Genomic DNA, 24641 nt, shown 5'->3' on the forward strand with positions numbered 1-24641 from the left:
ACACAAAGGAACAAATCGTCAATATATTCACAAAGCCCTTATCTAAGGATGCATTTTTGAATCTTAGAAGTAAGTTAGGGGTCATTCCCCTATCTCAAGTTCACTAAAATAAGTTTTAGTGATGCATCAACGCATATAAGATTGAAGATATATATGTTGATGCAGTTTAACCAGAAATCATTGCATATGAATCAGTACTAAAGGTACATTGCAATTCACTTTACTTATGTTATCTTTGGCATGTGTTGTCAAAGAGGGAGAGATCTGTTGTCATATCTTTCTGAACTTTGTGAAATTTGAAAACTCTGCTATGAAGTTCCTTAAAAGAGGGAGAAGTCTATTATCTTGTTGGACTTATTTCAAAATTTCATTCTGTTATGACATGTTGTGTTGCCATCAATGCCAAAGAGGGAGATTGTTGGATAATTTTGTCCTTAATGTCACACAAATGTCATATCAGTTATTAGTCTCAGATAATCGAGCTCAGCTACAGTGTCAACCAAGCTCACTCAGTCATCAAAGAAAATGAAGCAGTCAGTATCAACCGAGCTCACTCGGTCATCGAAGAAAATAAGGCAGATAGTGTCAACCGAGCTTACTTGGTCATCAAAGAAAATGAAGCAGTTAGTATCAACCAAGCTCACTCATTCATCGAAGAAAATAAGGCAGATAGTGTCAACCGAGCTCACTCGGTCATCGAATAAAATAAGGCAGATAGCATCAACCGAGCTCACTCGATCATTGAAGAAAATAAGGTAGATAGTATCAACCGAGCTCACTCAGTCATCAAAGAAAATGAAGCAGTAAGTATTAATCAAGCTTACTCGGTCATCAAAGAAAATAAGGCAGACAAGTGTTAGCCGAGCTTACTTGGTCATCAAGGCAGACAAGTGTTAACCGAGCGCACTCGGTTATCAAAGAAAATGAGGCAGACAGTGTTAACCGAGATCACTCGGTCAACAAAAGAATTTGGCAAAGATAGTTTCCACCGAGCTTACTCAGTCATCAAGGTAGACAAGTGTTAACTGAGCTCACTCGGTTATCGAAGAAAATGAGGCAGACAGTGTTAACCGAGATCACTCAGTCAACAAAGGAATTTGGCAAAGACAGTTTCCACCGAGCTCACTCGGTCATATATGGAAACTCAGTTCTTACCGAGTTCTCTCGGTGATTGAAGGGTTGTCACGAAGTTCGTTGTATTAATCGAGCTCAGTCAGTTAACACAGAAATTATTTTTTGAACAGTATTAACCAAGCAGGGTCGGCCAGTAAAGGGATTTGTTAGTTTGTAATTTTAATTATTTCTAGCCGACTATTGTATATTATTTGATTATTGGTCAGTGATTTGAGCCGACTAAGATAATCTGAAAGGTGTATCTGGTCACTCAAGTTGTAAATCAAAAATAGAGAAGTGTGATAAAGTTATGAAGGCACATTATAGTATGAAATGAAAAGGTGAATGTTGAAAAAAGTCTGATGAAGGATCAGATGCGTTGAAGGAGCTGAAAAGTTGTATTTGATCAGTAAGGATTTGATCAAGAATAACAAAGATCTGTAATCAGCAAAGATAAGTTGCATATTGTATTAGATCACTTCATTGTTGCTTTCTAACCATTGTAACAGTGAACTCAAAATCTCTTAACAGAGTTGGTTTAATAGCCATTCTATAAATCCTCTAACAAGGTGACAGTTCAGTTGAATTTTTCTAAAGACCTCTAGCAAGGCCACTCCTAACAGGGTGATTAAATCCTCTAATAGGGTCAGACCTAACAGTGTGTTTTGTAACCTTTAACAGGGTTGGCTCCTAACATGGCTCACTTCAGAAGAGTGAAAAACAGTAACTAGTTACATTGGTGGTTTTTCCCATATTGGGTTTCCACGTTAAATTTGGTGTCTCTAGTATTCATGATTGCTGAATTGTTTTGGTTATCAGTTCTTAATAATTATTAGTATTTGCTGCATTATCAAGTTTCAGTAATCTGTAACTAAGATCAAGATTTTTGACATCTAAGGGTCAGTGAAATGTTTTTGTAGTAACTGATTCACCCCTTCCCCCTCTCAATTACTCCATTCTCATTTCCAACACATTTACATATATATATATATATATATATATATGTATATGTACATGTATATATATATATATATACATGTACATATACATATATATATATATATGTATATACATGTACATATACATATATATATATATATATATGTATATACATGTACATATACATATATATATATATGTATATATGTATATGTACATGTATATACATATATATATATATATATATATGTATATGTACATGTATATATATATATATATGTATATGTGTATATATATATGTATATGTATATATATATATGTGTATGTGTGTATATATATTTATATATATATATGTATATATATGTATATGTATATGTATATGTATACGTATAGACGTGCATGCATATGTATATATATATGTATATATATGTATATGTATGTATATATGTATGTATGTATGTATACACATAGATGTGCATGGATGTATATATATCATGTATATATGCATATATATACATGAAATATATTGACATATATATATATATATATAATATATACAAATTGAAGTAAAAAACATATAAAATGTAACTAAAATTGTAAAAAGTTAAACAAAAGACGTATAAAACCAAAACCATGCATTTTTTGAAGGTTGAATTTCAGATGGCATTTTTTTGAATTCGCTTTCGATCAAAACTTACTATAGTGGACGAAAATAACAGAGTGGAGTTCCAAAGGGGCTTTTCGATTTTAATAGTTTCGATCGAAACTATGCTAAGTAGTTTTGATTGAAACTACTTAGTATAGTTTCGACCGAAACTATACTACTCGACTGTGAGTTTATTAAACCCATGTTCGGGTTATTAGTTTCGATAGAAACTATGTTATAAGTTTTGAAGTAGTTTTAATTGAAACTACTTATTATAGTTTTGACCAAAACTATACTACCCGACAATCAGTTTATTAAACACATGGTTGGCTTATTAGTTTCAATAGAAACTATGTTATAAGTTTTGATCAAAACCTATAACTAAGTTTCTATTGAAACTAAAAAGAGCTAATAGTTTCTATCAAAACTTATTTCTAAAGTTTCTATCAGAACTTTGAAGTAATATTTTTTTGCTCAAACAATTTTGGATGATTTTCTTCCTCCAAAAAAGTGTAACTCACTATTGTGGGTTCACTTGTACAAAATAAATGAAAACTTATAACATAGTTTCTATTAAAACTAAAAAGAGCTAATAGTTTCTATCAAAAATATGTCTTTTTTATTTTTTTTTGATAGAAACTAATAAGTTTCTATCAAAACTTATTTCTAAATTTTCTATCAGAACTTTGAAGTAAAATTTTTCTGGTCACACAATTTTGCACGATTTTCTTCCTCTAAAAAAGTGTAATTCACTATTGTGGGTTCACCCATACAAAATTTAGGTGGAGGACAAGCGTTACCCCTCACCAATTGAATATTACTAACCTCTACTCCTTGACTCTTTCTTGTAGATGATGAAGCTACCATTTTTCTTCATTAGGGTTTAAAACTTTCTTCTCTCTAGATAACTTTTCACTACTTCAATTTTTTCTTGATCAATGTTTTTGTTTCTTATTTTCTCTTAAATCACCTCAAGATCCAATTTGCACTCAAATTGCTCCATTCTCTAAAATTATGTATACAAGGTATGAAATATTATCTTCAAATTTTGATATATTCTTCCTTTTACTCAATTTAGTTTCTACATTAATTTTGTGTACTCAGGTAGGTGGAAGCCAAATGCCTTGATCAATATTGTGCCTTCCAACTAGGTCTTCACTATAAAATTTAGTCTCTTCCATATAACTCATCCTATACATTAGTTTAGCTTCTGAAGTACTCAGTCCATATTGCAATGCTCAATCAATAGAGATAATTTTAGTGATGTTCAACACTGACTGTGTACATGATTCTTTTTGTTCTAGTTCTTTAATAAATTTGTCCTTATGCATCTTTGTTTATGAAAATATGAAATTTAGCACATTTTATGCTAAGAACTGATGTAAGATGTACGATTTGACTATATAGTTTCTTACATAACCTTCTTTCTTAGTTTGAGATGATATGATCACCTTCTCCAATGGATTGGGTGATCTTAACTCAATTAGTTCCATTTCTTTCATTTTTTGCCATTTTCTTCCATGTTTGATTCATCTCCTAGTTGATCAATGTCCACTTTTCCTTTACCATTTTTGTCATGTGATTTTTAGTTGATACTTTGGTCTTTTAGTATTTACTCGATTGTCCAAACTTGTGACATTTGAAACATGCTTTGTTAGGTGCATGGTTCTGGCTTTGATTAGTCCAATAGAGCTTTGTCTATTATTTGCATTCATATGCTCTATGTCAATACTTTTGATAGTTGAAATAGTAGTCTTCAAATCTAGGTGTAGTACATGCATCCTTCATTCTTGATCTACACTCATGTATTTGATGTCCTTCCTTCTTGTAGTAAAATAATGACTAGTAAACTTAGATTTAGGATTTTGCATACCATTTTTTCTTCTGTAAATGTTTTAAGTATGGCCAATTTTTCCACAATGATAACATGTTGATTTTCCCTTTGATTTTTCATTTCTCAATTCTCCACTCCTAGATGATTCTTGTTGCTTGATAGATGAGTGTCCTAATCCAAAAGTGCTCCCAAATGACCTCATTATTTCTTCAAAATATGTCATTGCTTCTTTAGGCTTGTTGAATCTTTCCACATATTCTTTCTCAAATTTCACTTCATTCTTCAATAGATCCTTTTGTGTTCTAGATTTTTTATGTTCAACTCCTAATTTAGAAATATAAATTGATTCATCATGTCAAGTTGAGTGTTTTTGAGATTTTGTATATCAGATATACTTTCTTTAGGTCTAATTTCCATTATTCTATTTTCTTCCTTAATGACAACCTTGTCTTCCTAATCTTTCTTATTTTGCTCAGTCACTTCACATAGCCTTATTGACTGAATCTCATGTTCCCCTTTTAGTTCTCTGACTTCTTCCTCTAGGATTCTATTCTTATCTAGTATTTTTTTTTTGTACTGGATAATTATCACCTAATCTTCTAGTTCCAAATAGTTCATCAGTTTCAATTTCTTCATAATGAAACTCTTTGTTTTGAATAGCCAACTCTTTTCTCCTTTTTACAGATTTCTTCAGTTTTTGTTTTGCTATCTCAAGCTGATGTAGTATGAGCTGAACATCAATCACCTACTTGTCAATAACTTTGTCAAATTTAAAAGCCTCCATTTCCAAGATCCGAACTCCAAGTTGTTAAAATTTTCCAGGAGAACTCACCTCTAATACCAATTTTTGGAAGTCTTAATTGGAAACCAAGATATTGAGGGGGGAGGGGGGGTGTAAATTAGAATCTTTAACACTTTTAACTTTTTCACAATTCTTGTGCATTCATCTTATTTACCATCTCATGTCCAATTTCTTATGTGTGCATAACTTATAAAATTAAATTTTAATAACATATAGATCTAATCTATCAATCACATTCATGAAAAGTAATCACATGATACAAATATTTTGATTACCTAGAAACACTTCAAGGTGAAGGTAAAACTAGGGTGGGGATGACACCTAAAAATCTTCACTACTACAGTAATAAAGTTAACTTGTTAGGGTTATAATGCTTAACCATATCCAATAATCTACTCTATGAAAGGTCTACCCTATTAAAAGCTTTTTAGAATGTTAGATCTCACCCAGTTAGAGGATTTCACACTTACAAAAAAGTAAGGAATCTATTAGGAGGTTTACAAAGATTTGTTAAGAGATTTACTCTATCTTAGTCTACTAAAACTAATTTAGTACTTGATCCTTAGTCTGCTCTGATAATCTGTTCTTGGATCTCTAATCTGATATAGCTTTACTCTACTTTACTACTTGACTAGGTCACTTTCTTTTTTTTGAAATAATAAAACTCTTTTACCTCTTCTACAATATTCACAAATTCACACTTGAGTCACATGAATAACATGTTTTCTCCTTCTCATAAACTCTATCTCTCATATCCTATCTTGAAATAGGTCTAGATCTTCTCTATTTAAAGATTTCATAAAGAATTTTCTAGATTTTTCCTAGTTTCACATCTCCATTTGATTCGTTCATCATAGAACATAGGGATATGTGATCCACATCATAAAACATGTAATGATCTTTGTAACAAACTCTACAAGTATTAAATGTCTTACCTTTGTCATCCTGAAACAATTTACCTCAAAGTGTGTATTATTCCTTACTTAAATGTTAACTCTACATTTCTCGGCACTTACTATCCCTCACACTCAACATTCATTGTATATGTCATTGATACTCAGTCTTTACTGCACTCAGTCTCTCTTATGTAACCCAACAACAATATGGTCAAATGGCTAAGTAAACATTAGACTCAACTTACATTGAAAATTCTTAGTGACCAAAAACTTACTTGAATCATATAGAGCTTAGTGTATACATGTTTATATACAATTCTATCTCCTGACTCAGCCTATATAGAGTAGCTCGGTCAAAGTGATGACCATTTGACTCTATCTAGCATATGACTACGTGTTTGGCACTAATAAACAACAATAGTTAGAGATATCAACAATTATATTATTAAATAAATAATTGTAATAAAATCATATGATGCAATCAATATTAAAATATTAAAATATTAAATATAATTAAATACTATAATATAAATAATTATTAAATAAAATATAAAAATTATATTATCAATAAAACAAGAGGTAAAAATAAATATTAATAAAATAACAATAAATAAATGAATAAATAAATTAAACTTCAAGAGACAATAATATAGAAAGTATTTTACCTTTCTAAATAGGTTTTAATAAAAAATGCTAATAAACATAAAATAAATAAGTAAATAATATAATATGATATAATTTTCCCTATACAAAGTTTGTACAAATTAGATTTGAGAAGGGAGAGAGCTAGGTCTTGCATATTTATATTCTTAACCACATGAGGGTTGGAAAATCAAAGGTCAAAATGAATTTGAAGAATTCCTTTTTTCATCAAAGGGAGAGGATCACTTTCTTATTAACCCTAGAATTCTAATATAGGAGCATCTTAAAATTTTGGCAATCTTGCATAACCCAACAAGATTTTCTTGAGTTTGTATGGTGCTTTGTTCCATTTGGACAATATTTGGCATTTTAAAGTAGCAATCGGTCCATTGGTAGATCATTCTCTTATGCAATTCTTATGGTGTGTTCTAGATATCCTGATGAACATTTGTTTTAATCCTTGGATCATATTTCATTTTTTCTCTGAGAAGTTATTTTAAGATTGATTCTATCTTATTTTGTTCTTCTTGTTCTAATGACTAGGTTGACTTGATTCATCTTGTGAGGGTCTTTTACACTTGGTGAAGCTAATTGCATCATTTCTCTATGTTATTGTATACATGGCCTCAAACATCTTGTGTTTTAACACATCATGATGTATCTATTTTGGGGTGTTCTTATCGATTTGTGTCTTGACCTATTCAGTTGTAATATATTTCCTTCTTTAGTAGCATATAAGGGTAGGGTAGTTGTTCTTCTTTAGTAGCATATAGAGAAGATAAGGGATAACTTGAGGGCTCACATCTAACCTTGTAAATAATCAAAGCCTATATGCCTCAAATTGTGAGACTGCATATCAACATGTCAAATGGATATAAGTTCTTGGTTCTTTGTCAATGTGATTATCAATTTTACTATCTTAATCTATTGTTTAGTATAAGTTCTTGTTGATTTTTGTTATTTTTTCTATTGCTACAAGGTAGGACATCTTCTTTAGGGATTTCTATGAACTTGATTTCAGCAACATTGTACACAATATTTTATTTCTGGGGTTATAATTCACCCTAACAATGACCAAGAAAGTAAATATTGATCTATATTAAATTTATTTATGGATAGAAAGTCTAACAAAATACTATAAATTCATATAGAAAAACTATTAATAGATGAAATAAAAATAAGAATTAAAATATGACGACAATTTTTAGAATCTATGCATTACAATTCAACATGATGATAACCCAAATGTAATATCAAGCCTTGGAAATTTTAATCCTTCATCTTTAATTTGATTCCCACTTCTTTTGTTGATCAATAATTAATATTCACATATTTAAAGGTAAATAATGTAATATTCATCTTTTTAATAAAAAAATGATACAGATAGTATTAACCAATATATGATACAATGCTCTATGTACATGAAATATAAACTAGGAAACCAATATTAATCATTTCTAGCCAAAACTATAGTACAATTCTCTATGTACATGAAATAAAAACCATGTGACCAATATAAATTACTTCAACTCTTTAAATTTACATAAAATGGGATAAATAGTTTGTTTCTTATAAGATTACTTCTCCTAAACTAGTGTGATAAATCCTAATCTTTCAAAATTTCTATGGCTTCCCATAGAAGTGCAATGAAATATAATCTTTGAGATTTTACATGACTTAATCATTATCCTCCTTAAGATCAATGCTCACATAAATAATCTTATACTTGGCACAAAGTTCAAAGGTAAACATGATTCAATTAGAATTAATTTTTCAAATATGATTTGCACATAGTGACATGTTCCTAGTGCTAACAACTATGAAAAATTTACAAAGTATATCTAGTACTACATATTTGAATGATTAATTTTATATCTTTTTATGGAGATTGTAGATTTAATAAATCTACAATATGAAAAAAATAGAAACAAATAAAAATGTTCAAAAGGTCAATAAACATTTTAACCTATATTTTTGATGATCTAGTAGTATTTAACTATTGAGTTTCTCCTACATCATTATAACAATCAATGTCTAACAATACAAGTTTGAAGTCATGCACATGACATAAGTTCTTGTTAGGTCTCCTAAATGTTCAAATGTTTAACCTGGATTATGATTTGGTACTTATGGTATGACAACACAAACATTTGTGTAAGAAAAGTTGATTTGATTTTAGGTGATACATGTGCAAGTAGTCCTTCTGGAGGATTGAAATGTAATGACTTGACACACTAAATGGTAAAAATGCATGATAACAAGAATGCCAATGTTTAGGTGCTATTTTACTTACATGAACTATGAATTGAGGTGAAACCTTGTCTTTAAAAAACTAAAAATGATCAAAAGTGGGCATAATAAATTGTGACCCTAAAATAATTGTAATAAAAAATAAATAAAATGTCATTCATAATTAAGCAACTTTTCCAATAGAAAGTTAGTTATTTCAAACTCAAAACCTAATTTATTTTTCTCTAAACTATTTGTACTTACTAAAATAACTTTTAAAAATAGAAATGTAAATTATTATTAAAAAAAAAAACTAATATTAAATAGTGTAATCTTACAAAAAAAATAATGCATAAATAAAATATATATATTAAAATTTTAGAATGATAGATTAAAATTTAAAATAATTACTATGCTACTAACATCTAGATGACATCAACCTTTTAAAAAGTAAATAATAATTTATAAAAGAGAAATAAGAATGAACATTAAAGTTTTCTCTTTTTCACCTTAGCTTCCTTATTTTGTTTAAATTTTATTGTATTTAATAATTCAATCTCCTACCAAAAATAAGAGAGAAAAGATAGATAAAAGGAAAATTTTGAAAACATATATATATATATATATATATATATATATATATATATATATATATATATATATATATATATATATATATATGGCTACACAACATAAAAAATGGATAAATAAAGAAGGTATGATCAAATGGAAATCATATAAATCTCTTTATCAAGAAAAACTATGGAAGCTTCATTGTTAAAAAGTGGTCCTTAATATAAGATAAAGTGAATATTTATGAAGTTCCTTCAAGTTTTTTCTTCTAAAATATTTAGATAATGAAATCAAAGGAAATTTCCATAAATGTTGACTTTCCTTGAAAGTGATATCCATCTATGTTAATCCCAACAACTATTCACAATAATGTTGAGAACCAAAATAATTGGTTTGCATGAGATTCACTTTGGTTACATACAAAAGACTCCTTTCTTGAAGGTACCGCCATAATTGATTATGAATTGAAAGGCATAGGAGAATTGCTAACATTATCACCATTTCCTTCCAGCATTTGAATCACTCTACTCATGCTAAGCCAATCTCTTGAGTTATACTGAATACACCACATTCTTACTTTGCATAGTCTTATTGCTTTCTCCTTCTCTTCACTTTCTATTTCTACTATACAAAGTTTGCTCAACCCCCTCTCTAACTCCCCTTCTCCATCAAATTGAATGCTCACTTTGGAAAATATAAATAATTGGACTGGCTCACCTACATATCAAAATTCTTCCTTCCTTCAATGATCTCCAATAGTACCATTCCAAAACTATAAACATCTTATTTTTCCCTCACCTCTAGAGCAATATATCCTAGCATTCCTCTTGCAGTTGTCATTGATATGTGATCATCTCTTGTACCACATAGTTTGGCTAGACCAAAATGAGCTACCTTTGGTGTGAAATCTTCATCCAGTAATATTTTGTGGGGTTTAATGTCGAAATAAATGATATGGTTGTCACAATCTTGGTGTAAATAGGCTATGCCTCGAGCTGCACCCAAAGCAATTGAATACATCAGAGACCAATTTAGGATTTGTACCTTGTCTTTCCCTATAAATATAAACTTTTCTAGAGATCCATTAGCCATCTACTCATACACCGATGCATTTATGTGTTCTTCGTAGCAATATTCTATCAGGTGAACCAAATAAACATGATGGATCCTTTCAATAGTCACTACTTAATTCATGAATTAATCCTCATTATGTCTTGACTGATCAAGCATTTTGACCACCACCAAATAGCCGCTTGCTAGCTTTCCTTTGTAAACCATGCCAAAACCTCCTTCTCCCAGTTTTTGTGCAAAGCTATTAGTGATTTGCATAAGCTAAGAGCATGAATATATGCATGGCACTTGATGGACATAATCTTGGAAGATCATCACTATGCTAGATAGATCAGGTTTCAACCTCATCCTTCAATTAATGAATAGAAGCAATAATCTATCAGTAATAATGCATTGATTCTAATGGCTACACTTGATTAAAAAGGTTACATTGATGAAATACAAATGTGCAACGAAAAAGATATATAGATGAGTAAATACAAATAAAAAAGTGATATTCATTTGCAATGATAGAAGTTTTATTCTTTGATTTGTCCAAAATGCCTCAATCCATAAGAATTGACAATGATGAAAGCTATATTAATATAATAATAAATTTTAATGCCTTTTTTGCACTTCTATTATTTTATATCATTATAGTGTACCTTTCTTTTTTTGAGAAACCCTATGATGTTAATTTATTGATATATTTTATTCTAAATAATTAAAAAAGAGCTCTAGGAGAGCCTGAGTCCCTGCTTTGTGTAAGCATCAATGAGATATTTCTAAAAGTTTTAATGATATTCATTTTTATTGTCATTGAACATAGAAAAACAAGAGAAAAAGTAAAAAATATCAATAAATCATATCAATTTGACCATCTTGCTAATGTGATCATTGATATAAAAACTAAATTTTAAATTATGTAGAAATGTAAGATAAAATATAATTGTGATTTAGGTCATAAAATTATATCTATATTGATAAAAAATATTCAATTAAAATGACAATTTTAGAGGTTTATTAGTAAAAATAAATTACAGAAAATTCTTGTGAAAAAACATTTTAAAAATTACGTGAAAAGATATTTTAAAATAATTAATATCACAATTTTTGAAATCAAAACTTATACCATATAAAATTTAAATTTAGATTGTTGTTTCTTTAAAATAAATTTTATATTATCATTCTTAAATTGAATTAGATAACTATAATATCTTTAAAAATAAATTTATATTTGGAAAATATAAAAAACTAAGATTTTAAATAACATGTATTTTTGTTTTGAAGATAATAATAATTTAAAATATTTTATTCTGCTCTTTAAAAAGAATTTGAAAAATTAAATAACTACATAATCTTAGTTGGGTACACTTACAATATATTCTATTCAAAATAACTTATTGAAACCTATCTTCTCATCTTTAAATGCATAAGCAAGAATGAAAGGAAAGGTTGGAATTTTTTAATTAGTGCAAAATATGGATCAATTCCAAGTACACACTCAAAAGTTTAAGCTTGTAATATAAATCTAATAAGTAAAAAGGAAAAGTCTAACAGTTAATTTTTTTTTTTGAAATTTGCAACAATGAATTGAAATCAATACACTGTCTAAACAAGCCACCCCAATTGCTAAAGTGAGTGCCTTGTCTTGTAATTCTAATCTCACAATAAATAGTTTGAGTTGTAGTAATTGAAAACTAGTGAATTGTGTTTGTACTGATGTGACAATGAAATTATTATTGCTCTATTTTTATTTTTCTTTAATATTGAAAATTGAAATTAAACCCCAAAAAAATGGGTTGTAGCCAATGACAAAATACCAATTACATTTTATAAATTTAATTTATCGATAAACATATCCAAACTTTAGACTTTTCAAGCATATGTTCAATGAAAATTAATTGAGGGAGGTCAAATGAAAGCATTAGTTCACTATTAGGCAAGGACTAATAATGAACAATTCATGAGATGTCTATGTTTAAATGATAGATCAATTATAATGTAATAGATGATTTTTTTTCTTAAACTTGTGAAAAAGAAATATTTGAGGTAACTATTCCAGAGCATACTTGTCCTTCATGTATAAATTATGGAGATTAAGAAGAAAGGGATACTTACTTGGACCAATAGCATTCTTAGTAGTATTAAACAAACTTGCATGTTTAGAATTACCTATGATGGCATAGACTATGTTTAGTATTATGATTAGGAAGTATAGAAGAATTAAAATGAACAAAAAAATCTTTCTCTAAAAATAAAAGTGTTGGCGCTTTTTCTCTATCTGCCGATTGAATATATAGACTAGGGATCAGTTACGAATCTTACTAGATTTTCATGATTTGTAACTCAATTGCATTGAATTAGTAGTGTCGTAAATGTAGAGGTCTTCCTTTGACTTGCAATGCTCACAACCTTCACTAAAATTCCATTTTATTTTGAATATGTCATATATTCTTTGAAAGATTTGTCAATTACTTATATTGAATTTGTGAATAGGTAGTTTCACTAATGATTTATGATATGTAGCTAGACTTAAGGTTGAATGGTACCAACTACTATTCCATTTCAAGAATACACTTGATCAGTGGCACTAGCTGACAGGTACTCTCTGATATCTTCTCTGCATAGACTTATATTGATGTACTCGTTAGAAATACGAAAGTGAGGGCTAGACTACAATTCCATTATATGATTACTGGTCAATGGGTTGCAAACATCTCCCCACATATTTCTATCAACTATTGTAATGGGATAGGTAGGATCCTATTTTGGGTGGTGATGAAAATGATTCACTATATAGTACTAGTAGCCACTGATGTTAATTAGAGACATATTCACTTTACCATCTCACTTCAGCTGAAGAGCTGGGTCACTGCAGCTACTCTTCTTTTCTCTGAAGGGATATCCAATGGTTTGATTTGTTGAGAATTGTGTTTCAACCTTGCAAGCTCTTTTTCTGAAAAATTCTAAAAAATTGTAGCTAGAAAACTCTAGAAACTTTTTAGAAATTTATAAAATTTGTTTGTGGTAGTTTTTCACATGTTTATGAGTTCGAAAAAGGTGTATGATTTGCTAAAAATGTGTCTAGACTCTAGAAGAATGTAGAAGGGCTATTTTTAGAGTTTAAACAACTCATTATATGACTTTTGTGGGGTCTAAACTAGAGGACAAAATTATGGACGAAAACGGTATTCTTGGAGTTAAAAATTACAAATGGGTAACATGTGACATGGTTTTTTTGCCCATTTTTTTGGCCCATGGTTTTGTAAAATCACAAATTATTTCCAAGTGACAAATCACTATAAAAGGAGGGGTTGGGGAGGTGTTTGAATCATCAAGTTTAGTTTGCAAGACTGGTGCTAGAATGAGTATCACTCTTAGTTTGAGTCTGAGTTTGAGTTGTGGTGTTATGCTCTTGTATGAACTTGCATTCCAAATGTATTGTAATCTTCTAGATTTGATAATACATTGTGCGAGTTTTGGATGCTAGGGTTTTACTCCTAGAAGGGTTTCCCCATGGTAATCATTATGTTGTCAATTTATTGTTATTTTGATTATGTTATTATGCATTTCTTGAGATCTCTGCAATAGTTAGTTGAATTTGCATAATCATCCTCTCAAAGATTAGTGTAGGAAGTGATTCCTCACAACTTTTCTTCCTTACAAGTGGTATCAGAGTTTGGCTAGCTTTGGTTCTATTTGTTGGGTACAACATTTTTGAGCTAATCAAGGTTTGAGTGGGAGCTTGTGCAGAAGTTTTTATTTCTATGTTGCAAGATTGCAAAGATGGAAAGCCCATCAGGGAGGATTAATATAGAGAAGTTTTCTGGCACAAACTTTGAAATGTGGAAGTTGAAGATGGAAGATTTGTTGATTGATCAGGATCTATGGAATATAGTCAATGAAAAGAAGTTGAGGCCCACAGATCCAACTTTAGCTACAGAGTATGATGTGAGAAATAGAAAAGCTAAAATAGCTAAGTGAGATCTATCAAGTGAAATCACTTGTGAACAAGATTTTCTTGAGAGAGAAGTTGTATTCCTTGAGAATGGAAGAAGGTGGATAGATTTCTAAGCATCTTGAAAGTTTTAATATGTTGGTGAGCTAGTTGACCTTAATTGGGGTATGGATGGATGAAGAAGAAAGGTGCCAAATATTGCTATGTTTGTTGCCAGACTCATGGGACAACCTTTTCATGGCCATAGGGAGCACTTCAATCATCTTCAAGATGAAGGACATCTTTGGTTCTCTATTTTCTAAAGAGATGAGAAGGAAGGTCTCTCTAAATGCCAAAGAGGCTTTGAGTGCTCGAGGAAGACCAAAAGAAAGAGGTAGGAATGAAAAGTAGCATGGCTATTCTAAGTCCAATAATAAGGGGAGATCAAAATCTCATGGTAAGTCCAAGGTGATCTGTTGGAATTGTGGCAAACCTGGAAACTTCCAAAAGGACTGTAAAGAGGAGAAAAAGAAGCAAGATTCTGATTTTGAGTGCAAGAAGGAAGATGGAGATGCTTTCATCGAAACCATGGACACTCATACAGGAGACAATGCATGGTTGATAGACTTGGGTGCATCTTTGCACATGAATCCTAATAGAAATTAGTTTAGTAAGTATGAAAATTTTGATGGTGGTAAGGTGTATTTGGGTGATAACTCAGTTCTTGATATTGTTGCTTGTGGAAGTACTTTTGTGAAATTTTTTGATAGTAGAATTAGAAGATTTGATGGTGTCTTGCATATCTCAAGACTAGCGTGGAATTTTTTTATCTATTAGTAAACTAATAGATGTGGGTGTGCACATAGAGTTTTCTGAAGAAGGTGAAAAAATGGTGAGAGGTGTTATGGTGATAGTAAGAGGAAGTAGATTAGGTAAATTGTATCATCTTGATGCATTCATGGTTGAGTGCAATGGTACTTTTGAAAAAATTGTGAAGAGGACTACTTTGTTGGAGAAGAAGAGGGTTTCTCTTTCAATAGGTGGTCATGGTTTCTTGGATATCCAAGGGTGCTCTATCTACTGAATCAAAGTTACCTGTAGAGAAGACTATGTCATGGCACCGAAGACTCAACCATATAAGTGAGAATGGTCTATGAACCTCAAAGAACAAAAACTTTGTTGATGGATTGAATGATTGCAATCTTGATTTTGATTTTTGTGAGCATTGTATCTATGGTAAACAAAACTACGTTTAGTTCTACTCAAGTTCTCATAAGTCCTCATGTATTTTGGATCTATTCCATTTTGATGTATTTGGTCTAGTTGATGTTCCTTCTATTGGTAGATCAATTTATTATGTTTCTTTCATTGATGATTTTAGTAGAAGAACATGGGTTTATTTTCTTAGAATTAAACCTAAATTTTTCAATCATTTCAAAGAATTTAAAGCAATGGTTGAGTTGCAGACTAGAAAGAAGATAAAGTACTTGAGAACTAATAATGGCGGTGAAGATTGCTCCAATGATTTTGACACATTTTGTGAAGATTATGGTATTAAAAGTGAGAAGACAACTCTATATCCTCTATAGCAGAATGGAGTTGTAGAAAGAATGAATAGGACCTTGATGAAGAAGGCTAGGAGTATATTGAGTGGAGCTAGATTGGAACAAAATTTTTGGGCCAGAGCTATAGCCACTGCTTGCTACCTGATAAACAAGTCTCCTACATCAACTCTTGTTGATAAGATGCCAATGAAAGTATGGTCAGGCCACAAGCCTTCACTTAGACATGTAAGAGTTTTTGGTTGTGAGGCATATGCTCATGTCCGAAAGGAGAAGCAAACAGAATTAGACAAAAAAATTGTCAAATGTATCTTCATCAGATATAGTTATCGTGTGAAATGATACAAGCTTTGGGATCCTGTTGCACAAAAGGTATTTTATTCCAGAAGTGTTATTTTTAGAGAAACTAAGCCTTCTTATATTACAGTATAGCCATGATGGATAAGAGAAAAGAAAGATGTGATTCAACTTCCCACTACACCTGAGAAAGTTGAATTGAGGCCCTTAGAAAGATAAGTTGTTGAAGAAAGCTCTACAAGTTCTGAATCATCAGAGGTGGAGGGAGAACTTGATCATTAACTTGAACCTGAACCTAAACCAGATCTTTTTTGAAGGTCTAGTAGATAGAGGAAAGCACCAGAAAGGTATGGATATTCTCCTGATGATTGGAGGTGTATATTTTCTTTGAATGCTAATATTGATGAACCAAAATTTGTAGAAGAGGCATTTGGTATGAATGATTTAGAGTCCTAGAAGATAGCCATGGAAAAAGAGATGGCATCTCTTAAGAGGAATAATACATGGGACCTTGTACCATTGCCTTAAGGATGGAAGCATGTTGGTTGTAAATGGGTGTTCAAAAGGAAGATGAGTTCATATGGAAGCATTGAGAAGTATAAAACACATTTGGCTGCAAAAGGTTACTCCCAAGTTGGAAGAATTGATTATGGTGAAATTTCTTCTCCTATAAAAAAAAATGACATCCATTCGATTTTTACTTTCTATTGCAATAGCTTATGATCCATAAGTTGAGCAGATGGATGTGAAGACAACTTTCCTTTATGGAGATTTGGAGGAAGAAATTTGTATAACATACCCAGAGCACTTTGTGGTGAAAGGTAAGAGTCATTTATTCTGTAAATTGAAGAAATCCTTGTATGGTCTTAAACAAAGTCCTAGCATGTTGTACTAGAAGTTTGATACATATGTATTGAGTTTAGGATTTGTGTGATCCAAATTTGATCATTGTATATACTACAAGTCTGATGGTGATTATTTCCTAGTTATTGTCTTATATGTTGATGACATGTTGTTTATTGGCAAAGGAAAAGGTTTGATTGCAGAATTAAAATCTTAGCTCTCAGCAAAGTTTGAAATGACAGATCTTGGTGCAGCAAGGCACATTCTGAGAATGGAGATTATAAGAGATAGGAAAAATAGAAAGCTTTGGCTAGGATAGAGTAAGTATGTTGGTACTATTCTGAGAAGATTCAATATGCAGGATTCCAGACCATTGAGTGTTCCTATTACTATGGGAACAAAGCTTTCAAACTCACAGTGTCCTTCATCCCCATTGGAGATGGAAGAGATGAGTTGAGTACCATATTAGAGTGTTTTTGAAAGTTTAACATTGCCCAAGCAATGCGAGTACTTTCCTATTATATGTCTAATATAGGAAGAGCACATTGGGATGCAGTAAAAAGAGTTTTCTGATACTTGCAGGGTACTTCAAAGTACTCTATATTTTTTCATGGAATAGGATATGAGCATTCCTTGGATATTCAAGGCTATGTGGATTCAAACTAGGCTGGTGATGTTGATAGAAGAAGATCCACCACTACATGTGTATTTACATTATTTGGTGGTGCAATCAGTTGGATGAGCAAGCGACAAGTTGTGGTTGCTTTGTCCACTACAAAAGTGGAGTGTATGGCAGCTACTCATGCCTGTAAGGAAGCCATATAGCTTAAGAGACTATGTTCAAATATATAATTCATATAGGGTATAGTGATAATTTATAGTGATAGTTAGAGTGCAATCTACCTAGCAAGGAACCTAACATTTCATGCTAGGACCAAGCACATTGATGTATAATATCATTTTGTAAGAGATATGGTCAAGGATGGCAAGGTGAAGCTGGAGAAGGTAGAGACTTTGGCAAATGTTGTTGATGCATTAACTAAGCCCATGAGCACAGAGAAGTTCAAATGGTGTTTGAAATCTATGGGTCTCTTAGCCTTTAGAAATTAAGCTCATGAAACTATGGATCCCCTGACTCTTACAAGGTGTTCAACAAGTGGGAGAATGTTGAAAATTGTGTCTCAACCTTGCAAGCTCTTTTTTTGAAAATTTTTAAAAATTATAGTTGGAAAACTCTAGAATTTTTTTAGAAAACACTAGAATTTTTTATAAAAATTCTAAAATTTGTTTGTGGTAGTTTTTCACATGTTTATGAGTTGGAAAAAGGTGTATGAGTTGTTAAAAAAATGTGTCTAGTCTCTAGAACAATGTAGAAGGGCTATTTTTAAAATGTAAACAACTCATTATATGATTTTTATGAGGATCTAAACTAGAGGACAAAATTATGGATGAAAATGGTGTTCTTGGAGTTACAAATTACAAATGGGTAACATGTGGCATGGTTGTTTTGCCCATGGTTTTGACCCATGGTTTTGTAAAACCACAAATGGTTTCCAAGTGGCAATCACTATAAAAGGAGGGCTTGGGGAGGTGTTTGAGTCATCTATTTAAGTTTGCAAAACTAGTGCTAGAAGGAGTATCTCTCTGAGTCTAAGTTCGAGTTGTGGTGATGTGCTCCTATAAGAACTTGCATTGCAAATGTATTGTAATCTTCTAGATTTGAGAATACATTGTGCAAGTTTTGGAGGGTGGGGTTTTTATCTTGGAAGGGTTTCCCCATGGTAATCATTGTGTTATAAGTTTATTGGTATTTTGATTATGTTATTATGCATTTCTTGTCATCTTTGCAACAATTACTTGATTTTGCATAATTGTCCTCTTAAAGGTTAGTGTAGGAAATGATTCCACACACCTTTGCTTCCTTGCATGATTCCAACATTCATAGACTTCTAGACAAGCTGGGGATGTACGAATGAGGCACATGAATAAGAAGATTGCCAACGCAAGAGAAGTTAATTGCTGAAAATTGTAATGAAGGGGTAGTCCCTCCATTTTCATCTTCATTACAAACGTGAGAAAGTGATTGAGTTATAAAAGGGAAACATGAATGGCAGTTAGATAGCAGAGAAAGAAATGGAAGAAGTGAAGGAAAATATGAGGGCTTGCAAGTTTTGGGTTTATCCATGGAGGAAACTCCATAGTTAAATGCACTCAAGCTGGAGTAATACTGGGATGGGTAACCTCCCGGGAATTCCCCATGCTTCACCCCTGTGAGCATCACCTAGATCCAATGAGTGCTAAGTGTTCCATTTATTTTCATGAGAGATGGATTCGTGTTGAATCACTACTCATGAAACATGAGTCAATGAGTTTGAATCAAAATCACACAGTTAAATCCTGATAGTAATATCACAAAACTACCATAGTCAATACATAAATTTGACTTACTGATTTTACTTTGGAACACTTCTAAACAACTTTGAGATGAAGGAGCGAGGAACGACATGAATATTGTGAAGAAAAGAGAAAGTAAATGGCCGCGGTGTATAGCGGGTGGGCTGAAATGCTGAAAAATACGATACATGAAGCGGCGGTCCTTCCATTTTCATCACACCTATTCAGCGGGAAGCAATTGAGTTAAGAGGGGAGCATTAATGGCAGTTGAATGGCAACGAAATGAAGCGAGAGAAGGCGAGAAATATGAGGAGGCGCGAGTTAAAACTTCAGCAAAAAATAACGTAAGACATACGCTAACTAGACTTGCTTTCTTTACTTGTATTTCAGAATTCACCACGTACCATTGAGCCTTCGTGTCACTCCGTTAATTCCACATGCTTTATTTGACGCGTGAAAGTCGCGTATGACGACAAACACATTTGAATTCCACGAAAGGGCAAGTTCGACACAATGAGATATTTTAAGTTTGACGTACAGTCGACGGTCGCAGATCCATGGAAATTCTGGTGAATATCGCCTCTCCAATTCTGGGGAATCGCACAAGATCCGCGGAAATATGAATAGTGGGTTCTAGGGATTGCCCTTAATTTGCATTGTTGTCGAAGGATTTTCCTCCATTTTGTACCCTCCATCCACGGGAAAAATGGTTATGCCGCTGGTTATTCTTACTGGACCGATTAAACATCACATTATAAAGTGTGACTGTAATGTTAAGAATGTTAAATAGCTAAAGTTTATTTTTTCTAACTTAATTTTTTTAAAGTATGATGCTTAAGGGTAATCATTATTTTAGCCAAGCTTATGATAAAATGCACTTCTCTACTTCTCATCTTAGGCATTACAAATGGAGAAAACCAAGTATCGATGACATGTGTTTGTCAAGAGACTAGACCGCATACTCGTACAATGAGAAACTCTGATTTAATTGCATTTTTTGTTTACAAAAATTTTCAAGCTCTTTGCTCTTCATTTTGCATTTTTGTTTCTAACTTCTTACTTATTTACTTGCATCACACATGGAATGCATATTAAATATTATCAAATATCATTTGGTTTTGAAAGACAAACCCTAACATTGGGTTTTAAAAATAAACACTTTTATATTATTAAATATTATATTTAAAAATGAAGAATATTTTGAGGTCTTTTTAATTCTTTCATATAAGATATTTATTATATATTTATTTTATAAATATATTTATTAATAATTATATTATTATTAAATATCTTTTTAAATTATTATTATTTTATATTATTTCAGTTTGATTAAAATAAGAAGAATTTTCAAATCCAGAAATTTTTAAATATAACAAGCTTATAAATATTTTTGAGTGTTACTACTATTTTTCTTATTTTAAAAATTTGAACTTCAATTTTTAATTCATTATAAATTAAATTAATTATATGCAATGTAGTTTTTCTATGATTTTATACAATATTTTCTTTTATTGTAATAGGTCAATGTCTAGGTTAATTGTTATTATCAATTATTGTAATTAGTTATATTATGCATTAAATTCGAGTAGATTTGAATTCAAGACATTTTGCATGAGAGACTCACAAGTTAGTTAGTCATCTTGGCCTTCTCTATCACTCTTGCTAAGACTCTATCTCTATCTACCCCACCCTATACCCCACCCCCACCCACTTCCATAAGTGGGAAGTTTTTGTTGTTGTTGTTGTTGTTGTTACTGTTATTATTATAAAGACTATTGTTAAAAACTATGATGGTTAGGGAACACAAATTTGTTCATTCCTAAGGCTATGTCATTAGTTGGATTATGGCTTAATATTTAGCTTAGGGTTAGACTAAGAGTTGTGAATAGGGTTTAGGGTTAAAATTTTGGTTAGGGTAAGGGGATATATCATTATTAGTATTATGGTTCAAGTTAGGTTTTACAATTTGATCTTGTTTAGGATTAGGATTATGGTTAGGATTACACTCGAATGTTTGTGCTAAGGTTCAAGATTAAGATTTATGGTAATGAAATATGACTTTTCTTCTTAATTGAGAGGTTTTCTAAATTTATGTGATAGTTGTTACAAAACTATTATGAAGCTAATTTATCTTTAATACCTCTTTCAAAGTTCATAGTTTTGTTAAGAACTAGTCCCTTTTATATAACATGTCAAGACTTCTCATGATTATTGTTTGAATAAGTATTTACTAATTTATAGCTTTGTAGGTGCTTGGAGTCCTATAGAACATGAAAATGTTCTTTCCAAGTTATTAGATGTTCTTGTATCATCCTTGTAAAAACTTTCCTACTCTTCTTTACTAACTGTTTACAGTAAAAAAAATCTCACTTCATTAGTTCCCTTGTTGAATTGTATAGGAAGCTAAATCTTTCTTTGTAGACCTCAAGAGTTTGTGTTTTCTTGAACCTATTGTCTTCAAGATTAATCAACTAATAGCATTTTTATTTTTAATATAGAGTTTATGAATATCTCTATTAAAAATTGGTACAGTGCAATGAACTAAACTCTAAAATTAGTTTGATTCATATCTTTGTGAAAGATTTAATCCATACCAATTAATCTAATATTCTAATTGTTCCCACAATCTATCATTGTCTTGAAATATTATAAAGGAAGAAATGAGACATTATCACTACCCATAATCAATCCACTTTGTACATAACCTATGAAAAATCAACATGCATACAAACACAATATAACCACATTTCATCTAGGTCAATTAACACTTGGCCTCAAAGCATAGGAAATAGATGTTATGAAGCTACTGTTACATAGAGTTGGGAATGTTGGAAACCATCTCATCTACCTAGATGCTTGAGTTAATACTCGTTTGTGTGATTGGAAATAATCATTGCTAGTGGTGATTGTAGTCTTAGACATTTGTACTGTATTTTTGCAATGTGACTACCATGGAGGGGGTTGTGTGTAGGGTTTTGTCCATAAAATAGAGATAAAAACAATAAATAAAGCTAAAATAGATGCAAGGGACACATATAAATATCTTGGGAAAGAACCCTTCTAGAATGAAGGGGAAAGGCCATCCACACCAAAAAAGATCTTCTTTATTGGTAATAAAATGTTTGAGATTCAATGTATTTCACTTCAAGTGATATATAAGACAAGAGAGAATATTCAATGAAAGGTCTCTTCAGATTCCCAATAATATAACTCTTTATTAGAAATACAACTCTTCAAACTTATGTACCTTACTGCATCTTGAATGACACATCTATATATTTAATATTGCAATTATTATTAGTGTACTTCTTAAGTGAAGGTGTCTATAATGGAATTAACATCCAAAGATAAAGATAACTATCATGTACCTACAAACTTCAACATTCCCTCTAAGCGAGAGAGAAATTAGTAGATGTGAAGTCACACAAGGCTTTAACCAAAATGTTAATGATAAATTCTAATCACATGGATCCTATAAATATTAATGAAATCACTCAACATGAAAATCTTGCAATAAATAGAACCAGATTCTCTTATCACACTAACAAAATTTACTCATGGAATCACTCAACATGATAGATTTGTAAGAATCTCAACTAACCCTTTAATCATAGGTTCTCAACACATGATCTATCAAACTCCCATTACATATTCTCTCTGGATGTGATTTTATCTTGGATTTTCTCCACATGATGATAATTCCTAGATAGAAAGAGTTATCATAAATGATTCTTATAGTCTTATTTATTCATATTTGAATACAAATAGGCATAACAAAAATAAGATTTAGTTATGTTTAAATATCAAAAATAAGATTTAGTTATTCATATGTGAATAAAAATAGGCATAACAAATACCACAAACATTACAAGCATATCTGAGAACGAAAGGGGATTCTATAAGAACTCCCTCTTAATTATGAACCTAAATCTCCCTCTATACCTCAACATCTCTCTCTAGTACTATAAACCTTATCTTATTGCATCCGAAAACCAATAGAAATTATTCATAACATCAACTATAATAGAGATCAATAACCATACTCTATATAATATGATCAATACTCAACATAAATTTCTTATCCTTTAAAATATTCCACCCAAAAAATTCCATTCAATTTGAAATATCATTCTCTCATCAAGTCTAAGAGCTAATTTATGGACCATACAATTGAAAACAAGAACACAAGTGTCACACTATAGCTAGATGCCAATCACAATTTTTCATAGATTCACAATATCAAATGTCTTCATTACCAATAATAAAGCTATAAATGGTTGCATCACTTTCACTAGAACTTCCATCATCAAGCAATCCTTCTATATTAAATTCTTTATAAAGTTCATCATTCTATTGAATAGCCATAACATTTCTCTTTCTTAGGGATTTCGTTAGTTCTTCTCTTGCTGCTTCAAGTTTTGGTAGTATGAATTGGATGTCAATCATTTTATTTCCAATAACATTTCCAAATTTCTAAGCCTCCATCTCCAAGATCTGAACTCTTAAGTTGTTAAACTTCTTTCAAGATAACTTTTCTCTAATACCAATTGTTGGAAGTTTATGGGAAAAATAGATGTTGAGAGGGAGGGGGGTGAATCAAGATCTATATAAATTTTATCCTTCAAAACATCTTGAGTGTATTCACTATATTAACCATCTCATATCTAGATTATGCATAACATAATGTGAAATATCAAATGTTGAAATAAATCTTACTATGAATCACATCCATGAAATGTAAACACATAACACAAAGATTTTGGTAACTCATAAACCCTCCATGGTGAAGGTAAAATTAGGGTGGGGATGACACCCACAAATCTTCACTACTACAGTAAAAAGGTTATCCTGTTAGGAATACAAATTTGATCACTTTTGATG

At 31.1% G+C, this 24641-nt stretch overlaps 1 pseudogene; it reads right to left on the reverse strand.

The window, feature by feature from the left end:
* Positions 1–20455, reverse strand: part of LOC149571592 (uncharacterized) — a 103898-nt pseudogene extending 83443 nt beyond the window's left edge.
* Between the last annotated feature and the right edge of the window lie 4186 nt (positions 20456–24641).

Source organism: Cupressus sempervirens, chromosome 2 (assembly GCF_028749045.1).
Source record: "Cupressus sempervirens isolate cs-2001-9-10 chromosome 2, ASM2874904v1, whole genome shotgun sequence".
NCBI classification, from domain to species: domain Eukaryota; kingdom Viridiplantae; phylum Streptophyta; class Pinopsida; order Cupressales; family Cupressaceae; genus Cupressus; species Cupressus sempervirens.